This window comes from Erpetoichthys calabaricus, chromosome 2 (assembly GCF_900747795.2).
Source record: "Erpetoichthys calabaricus chromosome 2, fErpCal1.3, whole genome shotgun sequence".
NCBI classification, from domain to species: domain Eukaryota; kingdom Metazoa; phylum Chordata; class Cladistia; order Polypteriformes; family Polypteridae; genus Erpetoichthys; species Erpetoichthys calabaricus.
Window position 1 is genome coordinate 156,039,364 of NC_041395.2, and position 25,374 is coordinate 156,064,737.

The following is a 25,374-nucleotide window of genomic DNA, read 5'->3' on the forward strand; positions in this document are numbered from 1 at the left end:
TAGAAGTTTGCTGCAGAGACGGTTTTGTTCATAGGTAACTTACTGGTAGCATGAACTTGAGGTATAGACACAGAATAGCCGTCTTCACCATAGCAGAACATGAGAGGATATTGAAGTGCATCATAGGATCTGTGGGTTTCCTTAATGCGTTGTAGTTTATTGTCTCTGGTTTTCAAGACAATATCTCTACTGTTGAACGTTTGCCCAACGATGACAACACCAACTTGATGAACTGTGGGTTTATTAAATCTGCCTTTGTGTGCATGTAATGGTTTTTTGTCTGCGTGAATGACAACTTTGAAGTGTTTGTCATCATCTGAAATACTGTCCATTGTGGAGTGGAAGTCCTGGATGTAAGTGTTACAGTCATGGAGCATTTTTTGTAATTGCTTGACCAGGGTTATGTTAAGTCCAGAAAAATTAGCGCAGCGGATTTGTGCTTCCTTTTCATCATCCCCGACAAAATAAATTTGCAAAAATTTGTGTTCCTCTCTCGGCATAGGTAAAAGACTGCCAATCAAGTGATACACTTGTCCCTGAACTTTAAATGAAGGCATAAAATTTCCCTCAACGATTTGTTTAGCACCAAATGACGTCATTTGAAATGCGCTGTTGTACTTTCGAATATTGTTCAAGAAATGCTCAGTTTGAGGATGTTCGCCATTTAGCAGGCTCTCATGAAGGTCAGGAAGCTTACGTAAAGGAGTGAGAGAGACTTTACCACCATTACAGCACAAACCAGGAGACTCGCATTTCCACTTCTGAGCCTGACAATAGTCACAGTGAACATCAATGGATCCAATGTGTACTGTTTTGTCAGACTCATAATGTATGTTTGGGTCATACGCAAATCCACAATTGGCTTTTTTGAGCCAAACTTGTTGTTTTCGTATGAGCCGCTTTTCATTATTGGGATCGTATCTAGAAACAGAAGCTCTATTAACTTGTGGATTTGCCTCCGTGTATTTAGCGACAGCGTCTCTATGAACTTGTGGATTTGCTTGCGAGTATTTAGCGACAGCGTCTCTATGAACTTGTGGATTTGCTTGCGAGTATTTAGCGACAGCGTCTCTATGAACTTGTGGATTTGCTTGCGAGTATTTAGCCACAGCGTCCCTATGAACTTGTGGATTTGCTTGCGAGTATTTAGCCACAGCGTCCCTATTAACTTGTGGATTTGCTTGCGAGTATTTAGCCACAGCGTCCCTATGAACTTGTGGATTTGCTTCTGAGTATTTAGCCACAGCGTGTTTATTAAGTTGTGGATTTTTGTGCGAGTATTTGGCGGCAGCTGCACGAAGTTGCTTCTGTCTAGCTGCATCAGAAAATCTACCACGACGTCTGATACGCCTCCTTTTTACTGTGTTCTCACAGCTTGGATTGCTGCTGTCATAATCGGCTCGAGCTGGATTTGTGTTGAACTGACATTCCGTATGTGTCAATCGATATAAGCATACAACTGGCTTCATCAATAACTTCGCATCCATGTTTTGAGAGTTGAAATATTCATAAACATCAAAGTGTCCACTACTCAAATCGTCACCTGTGAATCTAAGATGTTTAAGAGGCATTGACGGTTCTCCAAAGGTGTAAAATATTTGGCCATTTCGGTATACTTGAAAGCGACAACCAAACAATTCAGCAGCAGCCATCAACTCACATGCAGAACCATAGGTGAAGGGCTTAAGCATTTCAGTCTTATAGTGCTCCTGTGTAGTATAATTATCTCCTGTACCATCATCAGTCCACACTTTGAACCTGTCCCAGTCATTTAATACATAAGACACAATGTCCCTGCGGATATCAAAAGAGAGCCTGATATGTCCGTGCAATATGTAACACACAGAATGGAAAAGGCAAGCGCCATCTCCGGGCATACACACCACTCGGTAAGTGATAGTTCTTTGATTGATGGTGATCACCTCGATAGACATTTTAATAGGGGTAGAGTTGCAAGAATAAAGGGAATGGGTACTTGATCAACAGCAGAGAAGTCGCGGATTAAATAAAGAAAATGGGTACCTGAACACTAAAGTTAGTGTAAAATATCTATACAATAACTATAACAATCTTAACAAATGAACAATAAAACAACGGATAATCCGTGGATTAAATGTGCCTTATAAATTGCGCAGCGCCTTATATGCGTAGGCAGTCAGGCAAAGAAAGGGATTCAAATATATAAACGAAGAAAACAGCAGCAGAGAAGTCGCGGATTAAATAAAGAAAATGGGTACCTGAACAGTAAAGTAAGTGTAAAATATGTACATAATAACTATAACAATGTTAAGAAATGAACAATAAAACAGCGGAGAAATCTTGGATTAAATGTGCTTTATAAACTGCGCAGCGGCTTATATGGTCAGGCAGTCAGGCAAAGAAAGGGATTCAAATATATAAACGAAGAAAACAGCAGCAGAGAAGCCGCGGATTAAATAAATAAAATGGGTACCTGAACACTAAAGTAAGTGTAAAATATCTACACAATAACTATAACAATCTTAAGAAATGAACAATAAAACAGCGGAGAACCCGTGGATTAAATGTGCTTTATAAACTGCGGAGCGCCTTATATCGGCAGGCAGTCAAGCAAAGAAAGGGATTGAAATATACTGTATAAACGAAGAAAACAAAAGTAGAGAAGCCGCGGATGAAATGTGCCTTATATGGCGTTCGTTTATAACACAGCGAAAAAGATGTGTAAAGACCGCTTCACAAAAAAACTGTACAGCGCCTTATCTTCGTTGGCGAAGCAAGGAAAAAGGACGGCCTTATATCTCGCTCGTTTATAACACAGCGAAAAAGATGTGTAAAGACCGCTTCACAAAAAAACAGCAGAGCACCTTAGCTTCCTTGGCGAAGCAAGGAAAAAGGACGGCCTTATATCTCGCTCGTTTATAAAACTGTGGATAAGCTTTGAAAAGAATGCCTCCTTGGCGAAGCAAAGAAAGGAATTCACACACCGCAGCGAAGAACGGCTTTATATGGGCAGGCAGTCAAAAAAACTGCAGAGCACCTTAGCTTCCTTGTCGAAGCAAGGAAAAAGGACGGCTTTATATCTCGTTCGTTTATAAAACTGTGGATAAGCTTTGAAAAGAATGCCTCCTTGGCGAAGCAAAGAAAGGAATTCACACACCGCAGCGAAGAACGGCTTTATATGGGCAGGCAGTCAACTACGTGAGGGGCGTGGTGATTTCCGCAGCAGCCGCGGGGAGGCGTGATGATGCAAGACGCAACCGCCTGCGGGGAGGCGTGATGATGCAAGACGCAACCGCCTGCTATGGCCGTATACAGTATAAGAAAAAGGTTCCAGTTATGACCGTTACGCTTTGAATTTCGAAATGAAACCTGCCTAACTTTTGTAAGTAAGCTGTAAGGAATGAGCCTGCCAAATTTCAGCCTTCCACCTACACGGGAAGTTGGAGAATTAGTGATGAGTGAGTCAGTGAGGCAGTCAGTCAGTCAGTGAGAATTAGTGATGAGTGAGTCAGTGAGTCAGTCAGTCAGTCAGTGAGGGCTTTGCCTTTTATTATTATAGATATATATATATAGTGAAAGAACAAGTCTCAACACACTGAAAAAGGTTTGGGGTAGCCACCCGTAAATTGTTACTGGCTGCAAAAGATTTATATTGTACAACTGAAGTTGTCAGTTCCCAGAATGAACTGACTTAGTTTGGCAAGGTGGAGGATTTATAGTCTGTAACCCAGAAGTGACTTCAGTCTGGGTGCTGGAACCGGAAGTGACGTCAGTCTGGCAGCTGGAACCGGAAGTGGTGTCGGTCTGGGCACCGGAACTGGAAGTGATGTCAGTCTGGGTGCCGGAACCGGATGTGATGTCAGATCAGGCAGGTTTTCCCATATTTGATCTGCAGAAATAACAGAAACAGGTTTAGAGCACCACACCACCCCCTGGCCCAGCGAGTAATCACCTCCACTTGGTCCATTCAGCTCGCTACTAGTCGCACGTGTGTGACACGGCCCCTCCCTCAGCCCAGACCCATCGGGTCAGGTGTACCTGTTTGTGAGGTCGTGGCACCGGGAAAGGGCATCAGCATTGGCCTGCAACAGACCTCGATGATAAATGACTGAAAACTTATAAGGCTGTAGGTCCAAAAACCATCTCGTAACTCATACATTTGAATCCCTGTGTAATGCCATCCACTGCAATGGTACATGGTCAGTCACCTCAGCTGCGTAATCGGCCATTTAATCGCCAAAGCTTCCGACTCCACTGCCGCATACCTGGTCTCTCGGTCCAACAGTTTCCGACTCAGGTACATAACGGGGTGTTCCACTCCATCGATGCTTTGGCTCAGCACGGCACCAAGACCTGTGTCCGAAGCATCCGTCTGGAGAATGAAAGGCAAAGTAAAACAGGTGCTTTCAAAATAGGAGCTGATGTAAGGGCCTGTTAAGGTCACTAAATGCAGTATCAGTATCATCATCCCAAACCACGTGATTAGGTTTTCCCTTCCTTGTCAGGTTTGTCAAGGGCGTTGCTCTCTCGGAAAACCGGGGTACAAACCGGCGATAGTAACCCGCTAAGCCGAGAAAGCTTGTATCTGCCGCTTGGTTATCGGACAGGGCCAATTCACTATGGCATCTATTTTGGAGCATTGTGGTTTGACCATACCCCGGCCCACTAGGTAACCTAAATATTTGGCTTCGACCAACCCAAATAGCATTTCTTTGGATTAATACGAAGTCCGGCATTCGCTAGTGTCCGTAATACAGCATCAACCTGCAGTAGGTGTTCTTTCCAGGTGCTGGAATAGATGACAACGTCATCCAAGCAGGCAGCACTGTATCAATTATGGGGTCGGAGTACTTTGTCCACCAGACGTTGGAAGGTAGCAGGTGCCCCATGTAATCCGAATGGAAGTACACGATACTGCCAATGTCCGCTAGGAGTGCTAAACGCAGTCTTTTCCTTTGCGGAATCCGTTAAGGGAACCTGCCAGTACCCCTTCGTCATATCAAGAGTAGTCAAAAATTTGGCATGTCCTAGCCGCTCGAGAAGGTCATCCACTCATGGCATCAGATAGGCATTGAATTGAGAGACTTGGTTAAGCCGACGGAAGTCATTGCAAAACCTCCAACTTCCGTCCGTCTTTTTGATCAATATGATGGGACTGGACCAGGGACTAAAACTTTCCTCTATCACACCTAGATCCAGCATTCGTTTGATCTTCAACTCCACTTCTGCCTTTTTTGCTTTGGGAATCCGATATGGGCGTTCTCTTACTATAACCCCTGGTCTTGTCACTATGTCATGCGCAACCAGGGAGGTTCGTCCAGGATTTTCGCTCACTACCTCTGGGACAGACAGGATGACTGCTTCGAGCTCCTGTCATTGTTGGCGAGTCAAGTCATCACTGAAGTTAAGGTGTAATTTATGAGCGAATAGTGAGCAGGGCTGTCCGGAGGAGGGATCGGGACCCCTTTCCTTCCACGGTTTCAGCAAATTGATATGATAAATCCGCTCTTTAGGTTGATGATTAGGTTGGATAATTAAATAATCGACCAGACCCTTCCTCTCCTTAACTTCATATGGGCCTTGCCAATGGGCCAGTAATTTAGAATGTGAGGTAGGAACCAATACCATGACTCAATCCCCTGGGCAGAACTCCCGAAGAGATGGGCCACGGTTATAACACTGAGCCTGGGCTGTTTGCGCCTTCTTCATGTGAGAATGTAGGATAGTTCTAATTTTTGCAAATCTATCGCGTAATTGTGCGATATATTCAAGTATATTTACAGAGGGAAGGACCTCCTCTTCCCAGCCTTCTTTTAATATATCCAATAAACCCTGGGGTTGTCGTCCATGCAATAATTCAAAGGGTGAGACTTGTGGGACTTCCCGGTATGCAAAAAGGATGAGGGGGAGGAGCTGATCCCAGTTCCTTCCGTCCTCATTGACTACCTTGCGTAACATCTGTTTGAGAGTTTGGTTAAACCTCTCGACTAGACCATCTGTTTGAGGATGATATACAGAGGTCTTTAAATGTTTTATTTTCAGTAACTTAGCAGTTTCCCTGAACGTCTCCGAGGTAAATGGAGTCCCTTGATCCATTAGGATTTCTTTAGGGATTCCGACTCGTGCAAATACTCCTACCAATTCCCGTGTGATATTTTTGGAAGTGGCTGAGCGTACTAGAACAGCTTCAGGATATCAGGTGGCATAATCCACGAGGACCATTATATATTTATGTCCTCTGGCTGAAGGCTCTAGGGGTCCCACCAGGTCAACCCCGATGCGTTCAAAAGGGACATCAATTAGGGGTAAAGGGATTAGAGGAGTACGGTCCCTTCTAGGAATCTGCCGTAATTGACATTCCAGACAGGACATGCAAAAGTTGCAGACCTCCTCATTAATCCCAGGCCAAAAAAATCAGAGCTTGATTTGCTCTAACGTTTTCTTGGGACCCAGATGGGCTCCCAGGAGGTGGGTATGAGCTAGTTTACAGACTTGTCACCGGTAAGTCCGTGGAACTAAGAGCAGTGACCTCACCCCTCCTTCATGATCTGCCACCCGATATAAAAGGTCATTATTTAATACAAAGTGGGGACCTTGTGGCATGGGATGTGTGGTGCGCTGGCCATCTACTAAGACCACTGCATTTTTCGCAAATTTAAGGGAGTCATCATTCCATTGCTCCCTTTTAAATGAAGCCGGTGTCTGCCTAAACTGAAACTGCAGACGACTGAGGGGATCAGATTCAACCTCAAGGGGTGTGGTTTCAGACCGAGCCGGCGCAACGCTTGGGGATGACGTATCGCTCTGCGACGGTCCAGCTGTTTCCACATCATTCTCTAAGGCCACATTCTGTTCCCCTACCGGCTGCGTACACGGTGTGGCGGTAGCTGAGGATGCAGAATTGGCGTCCATAACAAGACCTAGTGTTTTAGTAGGGATAATGAGTGTTATGCCGCAGTTTGTATCTGACCAATCTCTACCCAGTATCAAGGGGAATGGAGGATTGTCGTGCACTGCCACCGTTATTTTCTTTATAACACTGTTTTGGCAGATGTAACAGCGGGCGGACTCGTACGACCGGATGTCCCCATGAATACAGGTTAGACGGGTCTTTATTTTTAACCTTTGTCGCGGCAACACTAAATGGTGAGCAACAATGGTAATATTACTGCCAGAGTCAAATAAAGATGATAGTTAAAGCCATTGACCAGCGCTTCTCCCGTATGACAAAAGGCCAGAGGATTAGTAGGAGAACCCTGCCCCCTGCTCTGTGTTTCTCCGCAGACCCTCGTGTCACCTTGCGAAGTCCTCCACCGTGCATCGGAGGTTTCCAAAGCATGTTCCACAACGTAAGAGTAAGACTCTAAATATGTGGCACAACTCCCTCTGGGTTCACAGGGATTCCGTTCTGGTTCTCCCAAGTAGGTTTCCTCCCGCAAGATGTTAATGATCCCCACAAGGGTGACCATGTTATTATATGAATATCCCCAGGTCAGCTGGGCAAGTTTAGCAGGTAGGCCATTTATTATTATGGCACAGGCCACCTTTTCCACAATCAGTCAGGCATTTTTATTATATGGCCTTAGCCAACACCTGACTTTCTGCCATAGTGTCATGGCCTGTTCTCGGAGGGATTCCTCTGGGTTGTATTCCTAATTAATTATTTCCCTCATCTGCCGACCCAGGGCACCCCCACTTTTCTCAAAGAATTTTTTCTTTGTGGGGTTCTTTGGGTCGGTCCCCATCCCCGGGAGCCCATAATAGGTCTCCACTGTGTTCCTTTCAGAACCTGGCCCTCGTCTGTAGGTCTTCTGCCTACGCTCCCAGGTTCTCTTTAAGGAGAACTGGGTTGGAACATACTCCAGATCCCCCCAACACACACCGTCAGACCCCAGCTCGGCAACACAAGAACGGTACTCTCCTACCTGATAGGTCTTTAGTGGTTCATCACAATGGTGTGTTGAGACATAAGGTTGGCTTGGCTTCTGATTCCACCAGGAGGCCATCCTGCCGACTACACCACTGTAAAAGAACGAGTCTCAACAACTGATGTTGCTCGTTTGAGTTCCCAGAATGAACTGACTTAGAAGATGGAGGATTTATAGGCTGTAACCCGGAATTCACTTCAGTCTGGGTGCCGGAACCGGAAGTGACGTCAGATCAGGCAGGTTTTCCCGTATTTGATCTGCAGAAATAACAGAAACAGGTTTAGAGCACCCCAGCACCCCCTGACACAGCGGGTAATCATCTCCACTTGGTCCATTCAGCTCACTCCTAGTCGCACGTGTGTGACAATATATATATACAGTACTATATATACATATATATATATCGTACCTTGCATAACTGAATAACCTTTATGGCACAATAACAATTCAATACATTTATGGTCACTACAGTATTTGGATTTAATAATCTTCATGTGGGAATAGGCTGACTCGCGTAAATAAGTAGAGCCGAATAATGCAGTCAAGGAGGTAGCACATTTCCTCATGTTTGGGTACTTTTCCTCTGTGAGTAAGTTCCAAAACTGTCCAAGAGCCCCAGACTTCAGCTGAATGTCATCATGTAGTGTCAAAATCTCATCCTCCACTGTAGAGGAGTTTTAGGTGAAACAGTGTTGAAATTTTTGATGCGGGTGAATCACCCTCAACATCTTCCCTAAATGGATAGCACTTAAATGTAGCGATTGGCTCAAGTAAAGCTGAGTCTTGAAACCATCTGTCAAAGTCTGACAGGCAATTTTCAATCTGCTCTGCAGCGTATGCTGTCAAGTTGCGCACATGCCTTCCATTGCGTCTCCAGCTCTGACGCGAGGTTTTGGATGTTCCCCAAATCAAGGCGCTGCAGCTTTGAGGACAGATGTTGCATTTTTTGTTTGAAAGCATTAACTGAGCTAATCATATTGACCATGGTGTTCCCTTTTCCTTGCAGCTGTAAATTAAGCTCATTGGTCAGATCGGTGATGTTGGTCAGATCGGGAAAAAAATGCCAAATCTAGCAGCCATTGATCATTATTAAGTTGCTTGTATTCTGCATGTTTAATTACAAGGAGAAACTCCTTTTTCTCCAACCAGGGGTCTTGAAATTTCAGCAGGAATTTCTCCCTAGCCATCTGTCTCAATGAAGGCCTGCCTCTTTTATCATCTCTCCATCTTGGAAGGACTTCTTATGCTTAATGATCGACTGACTCACCCGGAACGATGCTTCGGTGTGTCTGCCTTTGCTTTTGAATTCAGCCGAGTGAAAAATGACGGCTGTTTGATTAACTGCGATTTTAGTTCCCTCTCCTTTCTCTTTCTCAGATTGCTTTTCGGAAGGAAGTTAGTTTCGTACTTTTTATGAACAGTCCGAAAGTGCCTTTCCACATTTTCCTTCTTTGGAATAGCAATGATAGATTGACAGATCAGACAAACACACTTCGATTGTGACATTGTGAGAAAACAAATCCTCTTCCAATACCACATCCAGCCCATACCCTGCCCAAACAATTTTTTTTTAAATCCCTTGTTTAGTTGATATAAATTGGAAGGCTAACTAGATCACAGCTGGAGTTTTGCAGTAGCTCGCGCATTTGATCGTGCGTGCGGGATGACCAGTGTGTTAGAAGATAAGAAATCTCAGACTGGCTGCCCTGTATGTCAATCAAGTGGCAAATGCCATAGGGCGGATATATGATAGACTAACGTTTAAAAATTATTTTTTTGAATGCAATGCGATCTACCTGCACTACTTTTCCAATCTACCGGTTGATCGCGATTGACGCATTAGGCACCCCTGATCTACTCTATATTGCCAAAAGTATTGGGATACCCCTCCAAATCATTGAATTCAGGTGTTCCAATCACTTCCATGGCCACAGGTGTATAAAATCAAGCACCTAGGCATGCAGAATGCTTCTACAAACATTTCTGAAAGAATGGGTTGCTCTCAGGAGCTCAGTGAATTCAAGCACGGTCTCATGATAGGACGCTACCTGTGCAATAAGTCCATTCGTGAAATTTCCTCACTACTAAATATTTCCCGGTCAACTGCTAGTGGTATTATAACAAAGTGGAAGCAATTGGGAAGCTGAGACAGCGCATGCTGAGGTGCACAGTGTGCAGAAGTCGCCAACTTTCTGCAGAGTCAATAGCTACAGACCTCCAGACAGTGCGTAGAGTGATGAGAGTTGAGAGGGGTGCTTTCACTAACCATGTCCTCTCTTTTTACTCCAGCAACATAGAGGAAATGCCCCATACTCCACCCCTTCCAGTTTTTCTGCTATATATTGCAAGGTTGGCAGAAGGAGATGACACTTTCTAAGCATAGGACAACAGCAACAGAGATCCTGTGATCTTACTGAAACTTGATCTAAGCCCGACTGAGGTTATTTTGTTGTTATTATTTTGTTGCTTTTGCACCTGTGTGCTAACAGTTCTTTGTCTGGGACTTGCAGTTCATCACTCGTCCATACTATCTATCTATCTATCTATCTATCTATCTATCTATCTATCTATCTATCTATCTATCTATCTATCTATCTATCTATCTATCTATCTATCTATCTATCTATCTATCTATCATTTAAATTAAAACCAATTGAATCCAAAATTAAGCCATTTGAACCAAAACATATTCCAGAAGAAATGGACACAATCATAGGGCACACTCACTCATACTGAAATAATTTCCATCCATCCATTATATGTACGCACTGTGAGACATACCCGGGCACCACCAGTTGGAAACCACATCTTTATAAAGTGCACACATTTATTAAACATAAATAAACAGAGGAACACAGTCCCAAACACAAACACAATGCACTCAGCACTAATCACCCCTTGCTCAGACGTCTCTCTCTCAGTCCTTGGCCGCCTTTCTTCTCCTCCCGGGAGCTTTGTCCTGCTCCCACTCCCGACTCAAGCTCCCCGATTGTAGGAAGGCGGCCCCTATTATTCCCGCCTGGATGTGCTCCAGGTAGCTGATCATGGCCTTCTGGCAGCACTTCCTGGTGTGGCGGAAGTGCTGCCCTTTGAACCAGAAGCATTCCGGACGTCCCTGGAAGGCTCTTCTGCCATCTTTCGGAGTGTAGCGGAAGTAAAGGTTTCCTGGGTTCTACGAGGTTTAAGGCACCCCCTGGCGGTGGCCATGGGTCCCAATGTGTTGGAATGTCTCTCCTCCTCTCCCGTGGTCTTCTCCTGCTCCAGGGCAGTTGCCCCCTCATGACCCGGAAGACATAAAGGTCACTTTCTGGTCCTTCTAGGTGTCCCGTCCAGGTCAGAACCCCAGCCATCTGTGACACCACTTTGTCCAATAGAGGGTCATACTGGCCAAAATACTAACGTGCAAAGCAGGAACCAGCACCAGATGGGGTGCCAGTCCCTCACAGGGCGCTCTCCTACACATAGCCACACTTTTCATACTAGACCAATTTCTATTCATCCATCTGCCTATTGCCCCTTTCCTCTTTGTCTTGTACAGTGTCCTGGAACCAGATACCATCCCAGCAGCACCAGGCCTAAGGAAGGATTCAACCTTGCAAAGTGTGTGTGAGTTTGCCCACCAGTCCATCATAGGTCACATGCTCTCACGGAGGGCTAATTTAGAATGACAGTTAACCTAGCACACACTTCTTTGTGACATTTAAGGGAAACCAGAGTACCTGGACAAAACTCACATAAACTTAGGGAGTGCATGCAAAGTCCACATAGTCCAATATTGAGACTTCAGTGGCTAGACTCTTGAGCTGTGAAGTAGAAGTGCTAGCTACTCTGACACCATGTTGCTTCATACTACATATGGAAATAAATTATTCCAGTAAGATGTTGAGTAGTGGAAGTAGAATAACTAGTCATGGACATAACATACTGTACTTATATTGTCAGAAGATATTAAAACCAATTATACTGTAAGATGTGGTGTAGACCTGACATACTGTAAGTATCTCAGAAGCAGAAAAATTCAACACGTACCATAAATACATCACTTTAACTACATAATATATTAATAAAGCTAATGTAAATAATTGTTGGCTACATAATACATTATTAAGGAGAGTTTAAATAACTGTCTGTTACAAATAATATTTAAAAAAATGAGAGAAGTTACAGTATAAGTATTTCAATATTCCTTCATTTCCCAAACCCACTTAGTCTAATACAGAACTGTAGGAATTAAAGGTTACATCAGACACAAAATTGAACCCACACTGGCTAGAGCACCACTTTATTGCAGGGCCCATCACTTAAATGCCCAAACATTATCATGCAGGCTGCATTCAGAATTGAACAGGAATTGTGAAAAAGAGAAATATTTTGAGTGAAAGTGATAGTAAATAATAAGGGTGGAGGGAGCTGCTTGACTTGCAGCAAATATCTGGTTTGAATTACGTACAGAAGCTATAAGAAGCAGAGATGCACATGGCCTAAGGGTCTGGTGGGAACAAAATAGTAAGACATGTAATCAAAGTTTTTTCCTTCCTTGTACCACCAATATTCTTCCCTGATTAAAGATATTAACCATATTGCTCCCTTTTTGCCTGAGGATAGATACCTGTTATGTGCTAAACCCCTTATGTATTGACTATTTGATGAAGGATATAAGATAAAAAATAACCATCTTCATGCATTAAGCAGTGAGCTAACATGAAAGCTTTAACCTCATAATTTATTTGTTTTATTAATGATGGAACCTAAAAAATGCAAGTTTCATTTTGTTAATATTTACCTCTGTACAGACATTCATTTTAACTTTAGACATACCATTTGAGTGAATATATGATGTACTTTTTATACAGGTTGTGATGAGCTACCTAACACACACACACACACACATACGCACACACACATCGAGAAGATGTGCAAAGCTTTATAAAACTCCAGCCAGAAAAGCACGTCCAGCTTTGTAGGTTTTCAATCAATACTGGTAAAGCTCTGCCATACAAAGGATATATCTGTGATGGCAAATAGCTAGATTAGGTTCTAATCTTGGTGAAACCTCTACTTCAACCCACGAAACCCACCTTTAATAGCTTTTTCCAACTATTTTGATGCAGTATTAGAAGTACAACATTTTGCAATTTGTACTTTCCTTGTGTGACTTAGTTTAACAACTTTCATGACAGACTTCAGTTCAGAACACAACAATATAGAACAAAAACAGAAAGCCTTCCCTGTCATTACAGAACACAACATCACATAGAAGATTAATTAATCAATAATGAATATGTTAGTGTTTCTGCATTTGCTTTATTGTTAGATTCAAAACAATTGTCATGCACAGTGGGTCCCACTGCCTCATAGCTCCTGTATTGGCTGCCTGGGCACTGTCTGTGTGGACTATAAATGTTATTTGCCTGACCCTATAACTTTGTTTGATGTGACTAATATGGGATATTCTGCGCACAAAGATACAAGACCATTGGGGTTTAGTTGTGAACAGCACTGGATGATTACTGTCTAGTAAGATGCACCTCAAAACATACAGTAAACAAGACAAAGACAGGAACCAAACAAAAGCCAAAGACAAAGAAATAAACAGGGAAATTGTGTAAAAATGTGTCCAAACCTTTAAAGTTTTACACAAGCCTCATAGTTTCAAAGCATAAAATAAAGTAGGACAAAGTATGTGAGCAATAATCAGAAAGCTAATTTATATAAGCAGAAATATGTGACACTTTCACTATAAAGGATGCCCATAAGCTTACAGTATATACAATATGTTTTTCTAAGGACTAACGAAACAAATGTGTAAAATGAAGGAAATTCTAACAACTCTATCAAGATACATACACACCCAAATATATATATGTAAAAAAGCAGGTTTAAAGTTGTTTGTATGGAAAAAGACGTGTAGGTTATGATTACTACAGTCAAGCGCACTTTAATAATAATAAGACAAATAATGCAATAATTAATAAATAATAATAAAAAAATAAACGTTATGTTTTGCATACTCACACTCTAAACCTACTTTTGTCCACCCCTATACATATATATATTTTGTCACACATATGTGGCTAAGCATAATGAGAGTGAGGCTGTTGCTAATGGTATCATCTGTTCCTTTCCTGTAGCCAGAGAAGACAACCAGTAAGGGCATTTGACTCCGCCCCTTGCGGTCAGAGGAGTATAAAGGGTAGTTATTCACAGAAGGTGATGTGTCGTTCTGGACCAATGCTTGAAAGAGACAGAGCTCCGAAACAATTGTTTGCAGTAGGTAGTTTATGTTTTGTTAGAGCACAATTGTCATGCACAATTTTTGTTTAAAATTTCAAATTGTTATTAAACTATGTGACCCAGTTGGCACCCCAACATTTCTCCAGTTCAGTTGTTGCAACTCTTATGACCACTATATATATATATACTTGGGTTGGGAACGACCATCTGCAGATGGATTTTCTCATTCCTCACAAACAGGCCCCAGGTGGTGAGAGTTGGCAAACACACGTCCTCATCACTCATTTTAAACACAGGAGCACCACAGGGCTGTGTGCTTAGCCCCCTCTTGTATTCCTTGTTCACCAACGACTGTGTTGCAAAACACGGCACAAACACCATCATCAAGTTTGCAGACGACACAACCATCATAAGCCTTATCACTGACAACGATGAGACGGCCTACAGAGAGGAGGTGCTGGCATTGAGTAATTGGTGCCTGGATAACAACTTGTCTCTTAACGTCAGCAAAACCAAGGAGATGATCGTGGACTATCGAAAACAGCAAGGCAGAGAACACCCGGCCATCTACATCAGCGGCGTAGAAGTTGAAAGGGTTAACAGCTTCAAGTTCCTCGGTGTAAACATCACCGAGGATCTCATGTGGACCCTTCACATAGACAGTGTGGTCAAGAAAGCTCGCCAGCGGCTCTACTTCCTGAGGAGGCTGAGGAAGTTTGGCATGAATGCCAACATCACCTCAAACTTTTACAGGAGTGTGGTCGAGAGTCTGCTGATGGGCTGCATTACCGTCTGGTATGGGAGCTGCTCTGCCAGCAGCCGGAAATCACTACAGAGAGTGGTGAAGGCAGCAGAACACATCATGGTCAAGAGTCTCCCTGCCATTGAAGACATTTATCTCCATCGCTGCTTGCGTAAGACAAGCAGCATCATAAAGGACCACAGACATCCAGCACGCCAGCTGTTCTCCTTGTTACCGTCTGGCAGACGATGCAGGAGTCTGGCTGCTCGGACTACAAGACTTAAGAACAGCTTTTACCACCAGGCCATTCGACTCCTGAACAGCAATACCTGAACACTTACATACACTTACATTACACCTACATTGCATTACATCAACATTGCACTACTCACACACAAACTGTACCTGCACACACTCTGAATACTGACTGGAACATGCATCTGCACTTTATGGAATATGCATCTGTATTTATAAAACATTATCTGTGCAATAACTATCATTTGTACTTGCTGCTCATTCAACTCATATTGCTCTATAACTTCTTTTAAAACGTACACATTTTATTTTATATGGCTTGTCTATTTTTTAACTTGTAAATATTTTTTTAGCTTTATTGGATCTAGGCTGAGTGACTTGTTTTTCTCGTCATACACATTTCATTGTATGTTGACCCTGTGTTAACCTATATATGACAAATAAACCTAAACCTAAACCTATATTATATCCATCTAAGAAGAGTTCTGCGGGCCAGCTGAATTGCATCTACTAGAATTTTAACTTACCCATGGGTAGCCATAGCATTTTTTTTCTCCAGGATCCATATATTTGATTATCTGTTCCTGTCTCTTGTTACTAAGGTTTTGCATTTGGCTTTTGCCTTATATTTGTTAAACACTAATTTTGGATTGAACTGTATTTCTACAGACAAAGAGGAAATGTGCAATCTCCTCTCAGGCAAAGGACCCAGAGCAGAATACAAATCCAGGATGCTATTCATGGAATAGAACCTGTTTTCCTCCTGTCTTTCCTAATACATTCAGGTTAGTTTAACTGGTCACTCTAAACTGGCACCATTGTGAGTTAGTGTGTACAATAGAATGCCCTGCAATGTTTTAGTATGTAGTGCTTCTGGGATAGGCTCGCATCCCCAGCCTCCCTGAACAGGATATAGCAGTTAAGGATATATGTATATGTATTTCTGCATAGGCCTGTCTGCACAATTCTGTACTGACTTTAGCAAGAGATCAGAAATATTTTATGAGAAAACACCAGGAGTAAAGACAAGGTCAGAAAACAAAGCAAATAGTCAATACTGGAGATGAAGAAGAAAAATGACACCTGTTAACAAGAACAAAACTTAATCCCAAAAAATTGCTCAAAATAAAGTTAGCAAATAATGAGTCTAATCTCAGATAACGTGAAGCAGCACATGGTGTCCTTTGCGCAGGCTCGCTGATTACATCACTATTACACAACCCTGATGCATTGTGGGAAGGATTCTCCATGATTAATGGGAGACGTGCAAACCTCACCATAGTGGCACCCAGAAGAAAAACAAATTGATACAGTGCGTTGCTGCACCCACCACATGAAGAACCATTGAAAAGACAGGAAAAAAATGTAAAATTTAAAATAAAGACTGAATAAAAAACTGACACCACAAAATTAATCTCTGGGTCAGAAAACATATATAAATGATGTTTATACAGTTCTTTGTGAAAAACATCATATTAAAATACATTGTTTTTGTTAATCATATATAAACAATAATCGTTTTAAGTGTAGCACAACAGTAGGTACTGTCCCCTTAGAGGATATAAATTGTAACATTACAACCCCCAAAGGATTTTTCCATTAAATGCTGCTTCTGTTTGGATTTTTAACAGCCCCCATGATGTTCTAGTATGATATTAATCAAATTTTGAGACCACATTGTTAACACATTTTTGAATGATGAGGTTATCATTAGTGAAATGACTAACACATCTGCTTCACTTGCTGACTCTCAAGGATATGCTCAAAACAGGGTCCTCAAATGTGTAAATGTTATGGTTAAAATTCATTTTCTGGGGTATTCTATAAGAAAAGAATTTACAAAAAAATATAGTAGGAAAGCCTAAGCCCTTTCTCACAAGCAGACCACAGAAAAAAATGTGTGCATTTCTTTATGAATGTATGTTTAAGGGATAATGGGAGGTAAAACAAAACAAGAACGAATCACCAAGGTTACTTACTGTTTCTGCAATATAATTTAACACTTTGCCCATTGATCAAAAAATGAAAGTTTCTGAATATTCATTTGCATTCCTTATTTGGAGATATATTTCAATACTTTCCTTTCATGGTAACACTATATGACAATATGTTTACAGATGTTCATTTTATGTAAAATTTTATGGCATTACTTGGCTGATGTTTTATCCTCACTGGGGCAGTAGGCAAATACATTGCAAAACTGTATATCTCCTTCTCTTCCTCTCATAAGTTTTACTGGAGGCCTTCTCCTTCTTCAGCTGCCTATCTGTGTCGCTGCTGCTCCAGTCTTCCATGGCTCCATCCTCACACCTCTAATGACCCTTCTTTTGCTTCAACACATCTTCAGATTCATGTCACTGGCTCCTTTTCACACCACTCACTTAAGGTTATAACCAACAATATTTATGGTAATTTTCCCCAACTCTGTTAACCAATTAAAATCAGACTTCTTCACAGGCCAATGGATTTAAGCAGAGGATCAAGTCTGGTAAGTTCTCCTCTTTAAATGCTTGATCATCTCTTTTTCACTCTCTATTTACAAATACATTCACACCTCTGTTAGGGTGTTGTTTGTAGATGTATGTAACATTGGCTCCAACACAGAAAGAAGAGAATTATAGTGACAGGAACCTTATCAGAACTGCCTGATGTTAAGAGTGGTGTTCCACAGGGGTCAGTGCTAGGACCGCTGCCATTTTTAATATATATAAATGATTTGGATAGGACTATAAATAAAAAGCTGGTTAAGTTTGCAGATGATACCAAGATAGGTAGATTGGCAGATAATCTTGAATCTGTTGAATCATTACAGAGGGACTTGGAAAGCATACAGGCTTGCACAGACTTGCAGCAGATGAAGATGATTAATGTCAAAAAATGAAAAGTATTATGCATAGGAAGTACAGATGTTAGGTTTGAACACACATTGTGAGGCCTGATAAATTGAAAGTATACCTTAGAACACCTATCGAAAATCGAAAGTACAGTAATCCCTCCTTGATCGCGGGGGCTGCGTTCCAGAACCCCCCGCAAAAGGTGAAAATCCACGAAGTAGAAACCATATGTTTATATGGTTATTTTTATATTGTCATGCTTGGGTCACAGATTTGCACAGAAACACAGGAGGTTGTAGAGAGACAGGAACTTTATTCAAACACTGCAAACAAACATTTATCTCTTTTTCAAAAGTTTAAACTGTGCTCCATGACAAGACAGAGATGACAGTTCCGTCTCACAATTAAAAGAATGCAAACATATCTTCCTCTTCAGAGGAGCACGCGTCAGGAGCAGAGAATGTCAGACAGAGAGAGAGAGAGAAAAACAAACAATCAAAAATCAATAGGTGCCGTTCGAGCTTTTAAGTATGCGAAGCACCATGCGGGAAGCATGTCACTTGACAAAGCAGCCACAAGTAATCCCAGCAAGGAAGGGAGCAATGTGAAGGTAATCTTTCAGTGTTTTTTGAGGAGCGGCCATATCCTGTAGGGGTGCGAATAGCCCCCGTGCTCACAATATATTTGAGGAGTTTAATTTAATACGTAATATGTGCTCTGATTGGGTTGCTTCTCAGCTATCTGCCAATAGCGTCCCTTGTATGAAATCAACTGAGCAAACCAACTGAGGAAGCATGTACCAGAAATTAAAAGACCCATTGTCCACTGAAAGCCATGAACCAGCAAAAAATCCGCGATATATATTTAAATATGCTTACATATAAAATCCGCGATACAGTGAAGCCGCGAAAGTCGAAGCGCGATATAGCGCGAGATTACTGTACACCTATTTCAATTAATGTCTATCTGTTTCTTTTACAGTTAAATTACTAGTTATTTGTAAAGAAAATCTAGAGTTTAACAATAATTTTTAGCTCTTTTTGAAGTGAAATATAATAATTGCCTCTGCTCCTGCACAGACAATTAGGGGACCATAAATGTAAGAGCCCATCTTAAAAAGTTAATGTTAATGTTAAAGTCACATAAGTGTGACTGCTTAATTTTAATAGAATATCAGTTTCTCATAGTTACTTAGATTATGGTATAGTCTTTTTTACATGAAATAGAATTTTCTTAACTATACCTGTAAAAAATAATTGTTAATTAAATTAATTAGAAAATAGTCTCACTTCTAAAAGCATTGGCTGTTTGATTATTTTACAAATAGAACATTGGTATATACTGTCTCACACGTACGCACGGGAGGCAGCTAAAGGGCTTGAGTAAGGGCAGTTCTGAGACATACCAGGAGGTGGCAGAGTGCACTGACTCTTTTTCTCCCTTTCCTGCAGACCATTCACGGGAGATTCCACCTGGTCCTCTTGACGTCACTTCCGGGACCGAGCCTATGGAGGGAGTCCTTGCCGGCTCCAACCCCTCTGATGTCACATCCGGGCTTGAACCTATGGCTGAAGACCTACATGAGCCTGATCCCTTTGACTTCACTTCCTGTCTTCCCCTTTAAAAGCCTCCACCTTTTCCCTATTCCCCCAGTTCTGTTTTGTGCACATCAGTGCTGTATATAATTTTACGACTTTGCAGCCGGGATACCAATTATATGGGTGGCTGCCCCAAAACTTTCTATACCTCAGAGTCAAGTTTGTGACAATAGTTTTCTGACAAAAATGTTGCTGCATTTGTCCATAATTACCAAAGTTCTGAAGCTTTTAGCTTACGCAATAGAACAATTCAGGCAATATTGTGATGCATGTTCAAATAATTCCACAGTCCAAATATCTTTGTTTTAGAAATTAGTAAAATTCAAAGGAAACAGTTCACACAAAAACAGAGAAAACTTTGATATTACGAAGAAAAGAAAAGTTCTTGTTTAAAGTTCTGTTTAAGCTTCCTTATCTTATAAAAAGCATGTGCCTTGCAAACTAGGGCCGGCCTCTTTGAAATCATGGGACATCTTATGATTGGTATAGGACAGATACTAATTACTTGCTAGCCTCCCCGTATAAATAACATTTATATAAGAACAGATTTTTGTAAAACAAAGCAGCATGTCAAGTATCTGGCAGCAGCTGCTGACCCGCCACGCTCAGTGTTATAGAGTTAATCAGTAGGAAGTCCAGGTAATCTGCATAGGAGACAGTCTGAAACAGGCATACCTTTTTTCTATTTTCTTTGCATGAAAAGAAATAATATGGTACAATTATCATTTCATGGATTTTGCTTGTTAAATGAGGCATAGAATGCACCCTGGAAAGATGGGGAGCAGCATTTTAACGGGTGCGAAGTGAGCCTTTTTAAACTGTTTTCCAAGTAAATTTAAGACTGCAGTGCCAGCAGGGGCCTGGAGAAGGCAGCACTGCAGGGTAGCTTTGTTGCTTTAAGGGCCATGTTACCTTGGCAACAGTACATAATATAAAATGCTCCCTCATGGAGAGGAAAAGTTTACTTGTGAGCTTTGCAGCTGAACTGGTGGCCCAAATGAGCCTACAGAGAACATGAAATGGAAAAAATAAAGAAGATTTATGCTTCTAACAGAGAAGTGCTTTACCCTGAAGTGTGATGAACTAAAAAGTGTCTCTAGTCATAATATTAGACTTTATTTGGGTAAAAGATGAACCTCTCCCTAATTGTATTACTTTAATTTTTAATATCACTACAAAATCTGATCAAATACAAAAACAGGCTAAGCATCTCAAAAAATAAGAATTTTTCTGTTCTGTTTTTCCCTATTGACTCACGGCAATAGGGAATGATGTTGTATTGCATATGTGTCCTTGCAGAAATATGTGTATTTCTGCACATCAATTTGTTATTTGTACAATTAGTTATGATGAATGTTAATCATGATCAACAAATCATTTTAATATTTGAAGAAAGTATTGGAAGTATTCAGAATTTCACATTTAGCTTAATAAATGCAGAAATACTGCCATCAGTTGTACTCACACAATACAAGCAGTATGACTCAACTAAGAGTAACTCGACCAGTGTGGGGCAGGTGAAATATTGGTGATATTTAGGGTATACATTCCTTAAATTTGCTTTTTGAAGTCACCAAATAATACCTCAGAATGTAAACATTCATATTCAGTAATAAAATTGAACACATTTTAATCTTTGTGTGCCACACATTATTTACCATAAAACACACACCTCCTTTGCTTTTACCTGACAGATCAGTCCAGTCCTTACAAAAGACAGTAAAGTCATCTGGCTCTATTATAGTGTCTGTTGTCTTAGCAGTTAACAGAGAAACCAAAAAACACAGCAGTTTCGGATGTCTCTCCTTATACCCACTGTTGCCTAAATGTTGTTTAATTTATTATCCAGGGATGACCAGAAAAATGCAGGGCAAAGGGAGTCAGTTGCCACTATATTTTGATCTCACTTGCATGCCTCCACTTTGTGTCACCCAAATCCTTGCTCTCCTTGTCCAGTTATTCTTAAATAGTCATTCCTGTTAAAATTGTTAAATCTGAGTAACTAAATGTGCATAACTTATCATAATGTTCTTAATCAGCAGGGCCAGTATTTGATCTAAGATCATCCCTAGTTAAATGCAAATAAAGCAGGTTAGGATGTCCTCCTGGAAATCCTGGCTTCCTGCAAATATTGCAACTCATGAAAGTGCTGCATAAAATTCTACCAAGACAAATCTACAGCTTTCCGTTTTCATAAAAGTATTGGCTATCCATTCACCTTATGGATTTGTTTGTATTTTTCAAAGTACTGAGTGTATATTTACAGAGTGATCAACACAAAATGACTCCAAGAATGACTGCAACCCTTCTTGTCTCTGACACTGAAGCACAAGCACACATTTTCTCATCACAATACAAGAAATAAGCAAGTCATTTGATGATAAATGTTTAATATAAACACATCATCCTGTACTGACAAGCTGAATAACCTGAAAATTAATGTGCTGAAATTTGATATTATATATTGTAAACTGCAGGAAAGCTCAGGTAAAAGGAAACATTGGCTATTTATTTAATGAAATATATATATGCCAGATTAGGCCAACCTGAAGAGATTAAAAAAATACACAACAATAAAAAAAATGAACAAGCCTCTGTTAGTAAGGCAATCCAACATCATCTCTCGTGTCCAATATCATCCCTGGGATGATTATTTCTAGGTATCCTTCTCTTACCTGTAATGTTATCTGCTTTGACAGGAGAAATTAATATTGATGTCCGATCCTAACTGGTTGCAATAACAGTTCTGACCACACCTAACCTTTAAAATATGTAAAGAAAGATTATAAATGAATACAGAGAATTAACAAAAAAGGAACACACAGTAGAACGCCTTCTACATTTTACTTTCAGTATACATTTAATACAAGAACAGGGACATAAGGTTGATGTTAGGTCACACATTTAAACTCATTAGGTCAATTTAAAGCTGGATTTTGGATCATGGGAGCAAATTAAAAGCTGTGAAGAAAACTCAGACAGTCAGAGCAAGAATGGGCTTGTCAGGCCAATTTAAATTTATAAATCAAGCTAGCTGACATATCTCTGGAGCATGAAAGAAACCAGGAGTGCTCCTAAGAGCAAAACTTGGGCAGATTTGAGGAGATTTTCGAAGTGATCGGTCTGGAGTTAAAACTCAGTCTCCTGGAGCTGTAAGACAGCAGTGCCATCCTACAGTGCCACCCTGTATTATAAAGCGTATTTTCTACAAACCCATATATAGTTACATAAGAGTGCCCTATACCAAATATACAATAACTGGAGGATGACATATATAGTTTTTACAGTTTATGTCATATACTGTATTTATTCACACATAAATAAATTCATAAGCACAATAAATAAAAATAAAAAAGGATAAAGTAGGTTAAGCTAATAAATTTAATTTGTGCGAATGTGATGGAGTGCAGTACCTGCTCTTTTAACCAAACCTGTATTGTATGTCTGATACAGTAAGCCTGCTATAAAAGGACAGACTGGGGTCGCATAGGAACTCAGCAGTGGGGTTCCTGCACTGCTACACTCTGCATCTTCTTTTATTTAGAGACTACCTGAATTGTAATTAAAATGCAAAGTTTGTCTTTGTTATATAATTGGAACGGTTTAATTTCAGAACAAATAATGACATCTGACCGAAGAGCTTACATTCAGCCTTTTGGCAGGAGATTTATTTTACTTTCACACTTTATTTCACTTTAATCTAATTAATCCTAGCCGGGAATACAAGCCTCAAAGCATTAACCAACATACAACTACAATTTATCTCTCTTTCTACAATTGCACAATTAATGCTAAAAAGAGAAGATATTTTTCAGGATTACAGAATAATAAGTAGCAGGCTAAGCAATAAACTACATTGTCTATCCAGCATTTTGCCTAATTTAGAGGAAAAATATACATCTTTTGCCCTGTTAAATATTACCTGTCATGCGTTTGATTTATTTCAGAATCCTGGATACTATAAATCTAATAAAATCACAACTCTAAAAGTTTCACTCCATTTGGAACCAGGTTGACATATTAGCCACAAGGTCATTCTGAAGCCTTTCTGTTTTCTGCTTCTGCCAACTACACCATGAGAGTGCTCCATCAGCCATAAAAGGAACCACACAACGTCTTGCTTCTTTAAACATTATTTTTTCATTTATGTGAGTTCCCAGTTTATGTGAGTTTTGTCCAAATACTCTGGTTTCCCTTAAATGTCACAAAGAAGTGTGTGCTAGGTCAACTGTCATTCTAAATTAGCCCTGCGTGAGAGCATGTGACCTATGATGGAATGGTGGGCAAACTCACTCACTCTTTGCAAGGTTGGATTCTGCCTTAGGCCCAGTGCTGTTGGGATGGTGTCTGGCTCCTGCAACACTGTACAAGACAAAGAGGAAAGTGGCAATATGCAGATGGATGAATAGAAATTGGCCCAGTATGAGAAGTGTGGGTATGTGTAGGGGAGTGCCCTGTGAGGGACTGGCACCTCATCTCATGCTGATTCCTGCTTTGCACCTTAGTGTTTTGGCCACTATGACTCTCAATTGGACAAAGTGGGCACAGATAATGGATGGATGGAAATTGTTTCTGTATGAAGTGAGTGTGCCCTGTGATTGCTGCTGGACTATGCTTTGGTTCATATGACATCATTTTGTATTCAATTGGATTTAATTTAAATGATAGATAGATAGATAGATAGATAGATAGATAGATAGATAGATAGATAGATAGATAGATAGATAGATAGATAGATAGATAGATAGATAGATAGATAGATATTTGTTCATTTGAAATTTGAACGCTCATTAAATGAATATATATATATATATATATATATATATATATATATATATATATATATATATATATATATATATATATATATATATATATATATATATATATATATATATTGTAATAATTATGAGTCCAAGACATTATAAAGGTTTGGGGCAGCCACCCGTATATTGCTTTTCCCAGCTGCAAAAGGGTTTTTAGGATCACAAGTACGATGTCCATCTCACAGAGTCCAAGACAGAACTATCTACAGTAGCCCTAGATGGAGGCTTTAAAGGTCTGGAAAGGAAATGATGTCATCAAAATGGCCAGAACCAGAAGTGATGTCAGCAAAGGGGCCAGCTTCGGAAGTGTCGTCAGCAAAGGGGCCGGCTTCGGAAGTGACGTCTTCTGAGGCACCGGAACCTTGCAGGATTTCCCGGGAAAGGTCTGTAGGGAACTGAGAAAGACAGTCAGCGCACTCCGCCACCCCCCGGTCAGATGTTTTATTACACTTACTCAGACCCTTTAGCTGTCTCCTACTCGCACGTGTGTGACAATAATATATATATATATATATATATATATATATATATATATATATACAGTATATATATATATATATATATATGAGGGGGGACCCAAAAATAACCGGAAATATTTTTAAAACGTGTTTAATTTAATTTTCTGTACAAACTACAATTAGTCTCCTTCAAAGTACTCTCCATTGGCGGAAATACACTTATCTAACCGTTTGTTCCATTGTTCGAAACATTTTTTAAATTCGTCTGAAGTAACGCCCATTAATGCTCTGGTCGTTTCTTGTTTTACCTCTTCGACGTCAGCAAGACGCCTTCCTTTCAAGTCTTTTTTCATCCGAGGGAACAAAAAGAAATCACACGGATGTGGTGAGTAGGGTGGGTGGTTCAGGGTTGTCATACCATTTCTTGCCAAAAATCGGTGAATGCTGAGAGCAGTGTGAGATGGAGCGTTGTCATGATGAAAGAACCAATCACCCGACTCCCACAAATCAGGGCGTTTCC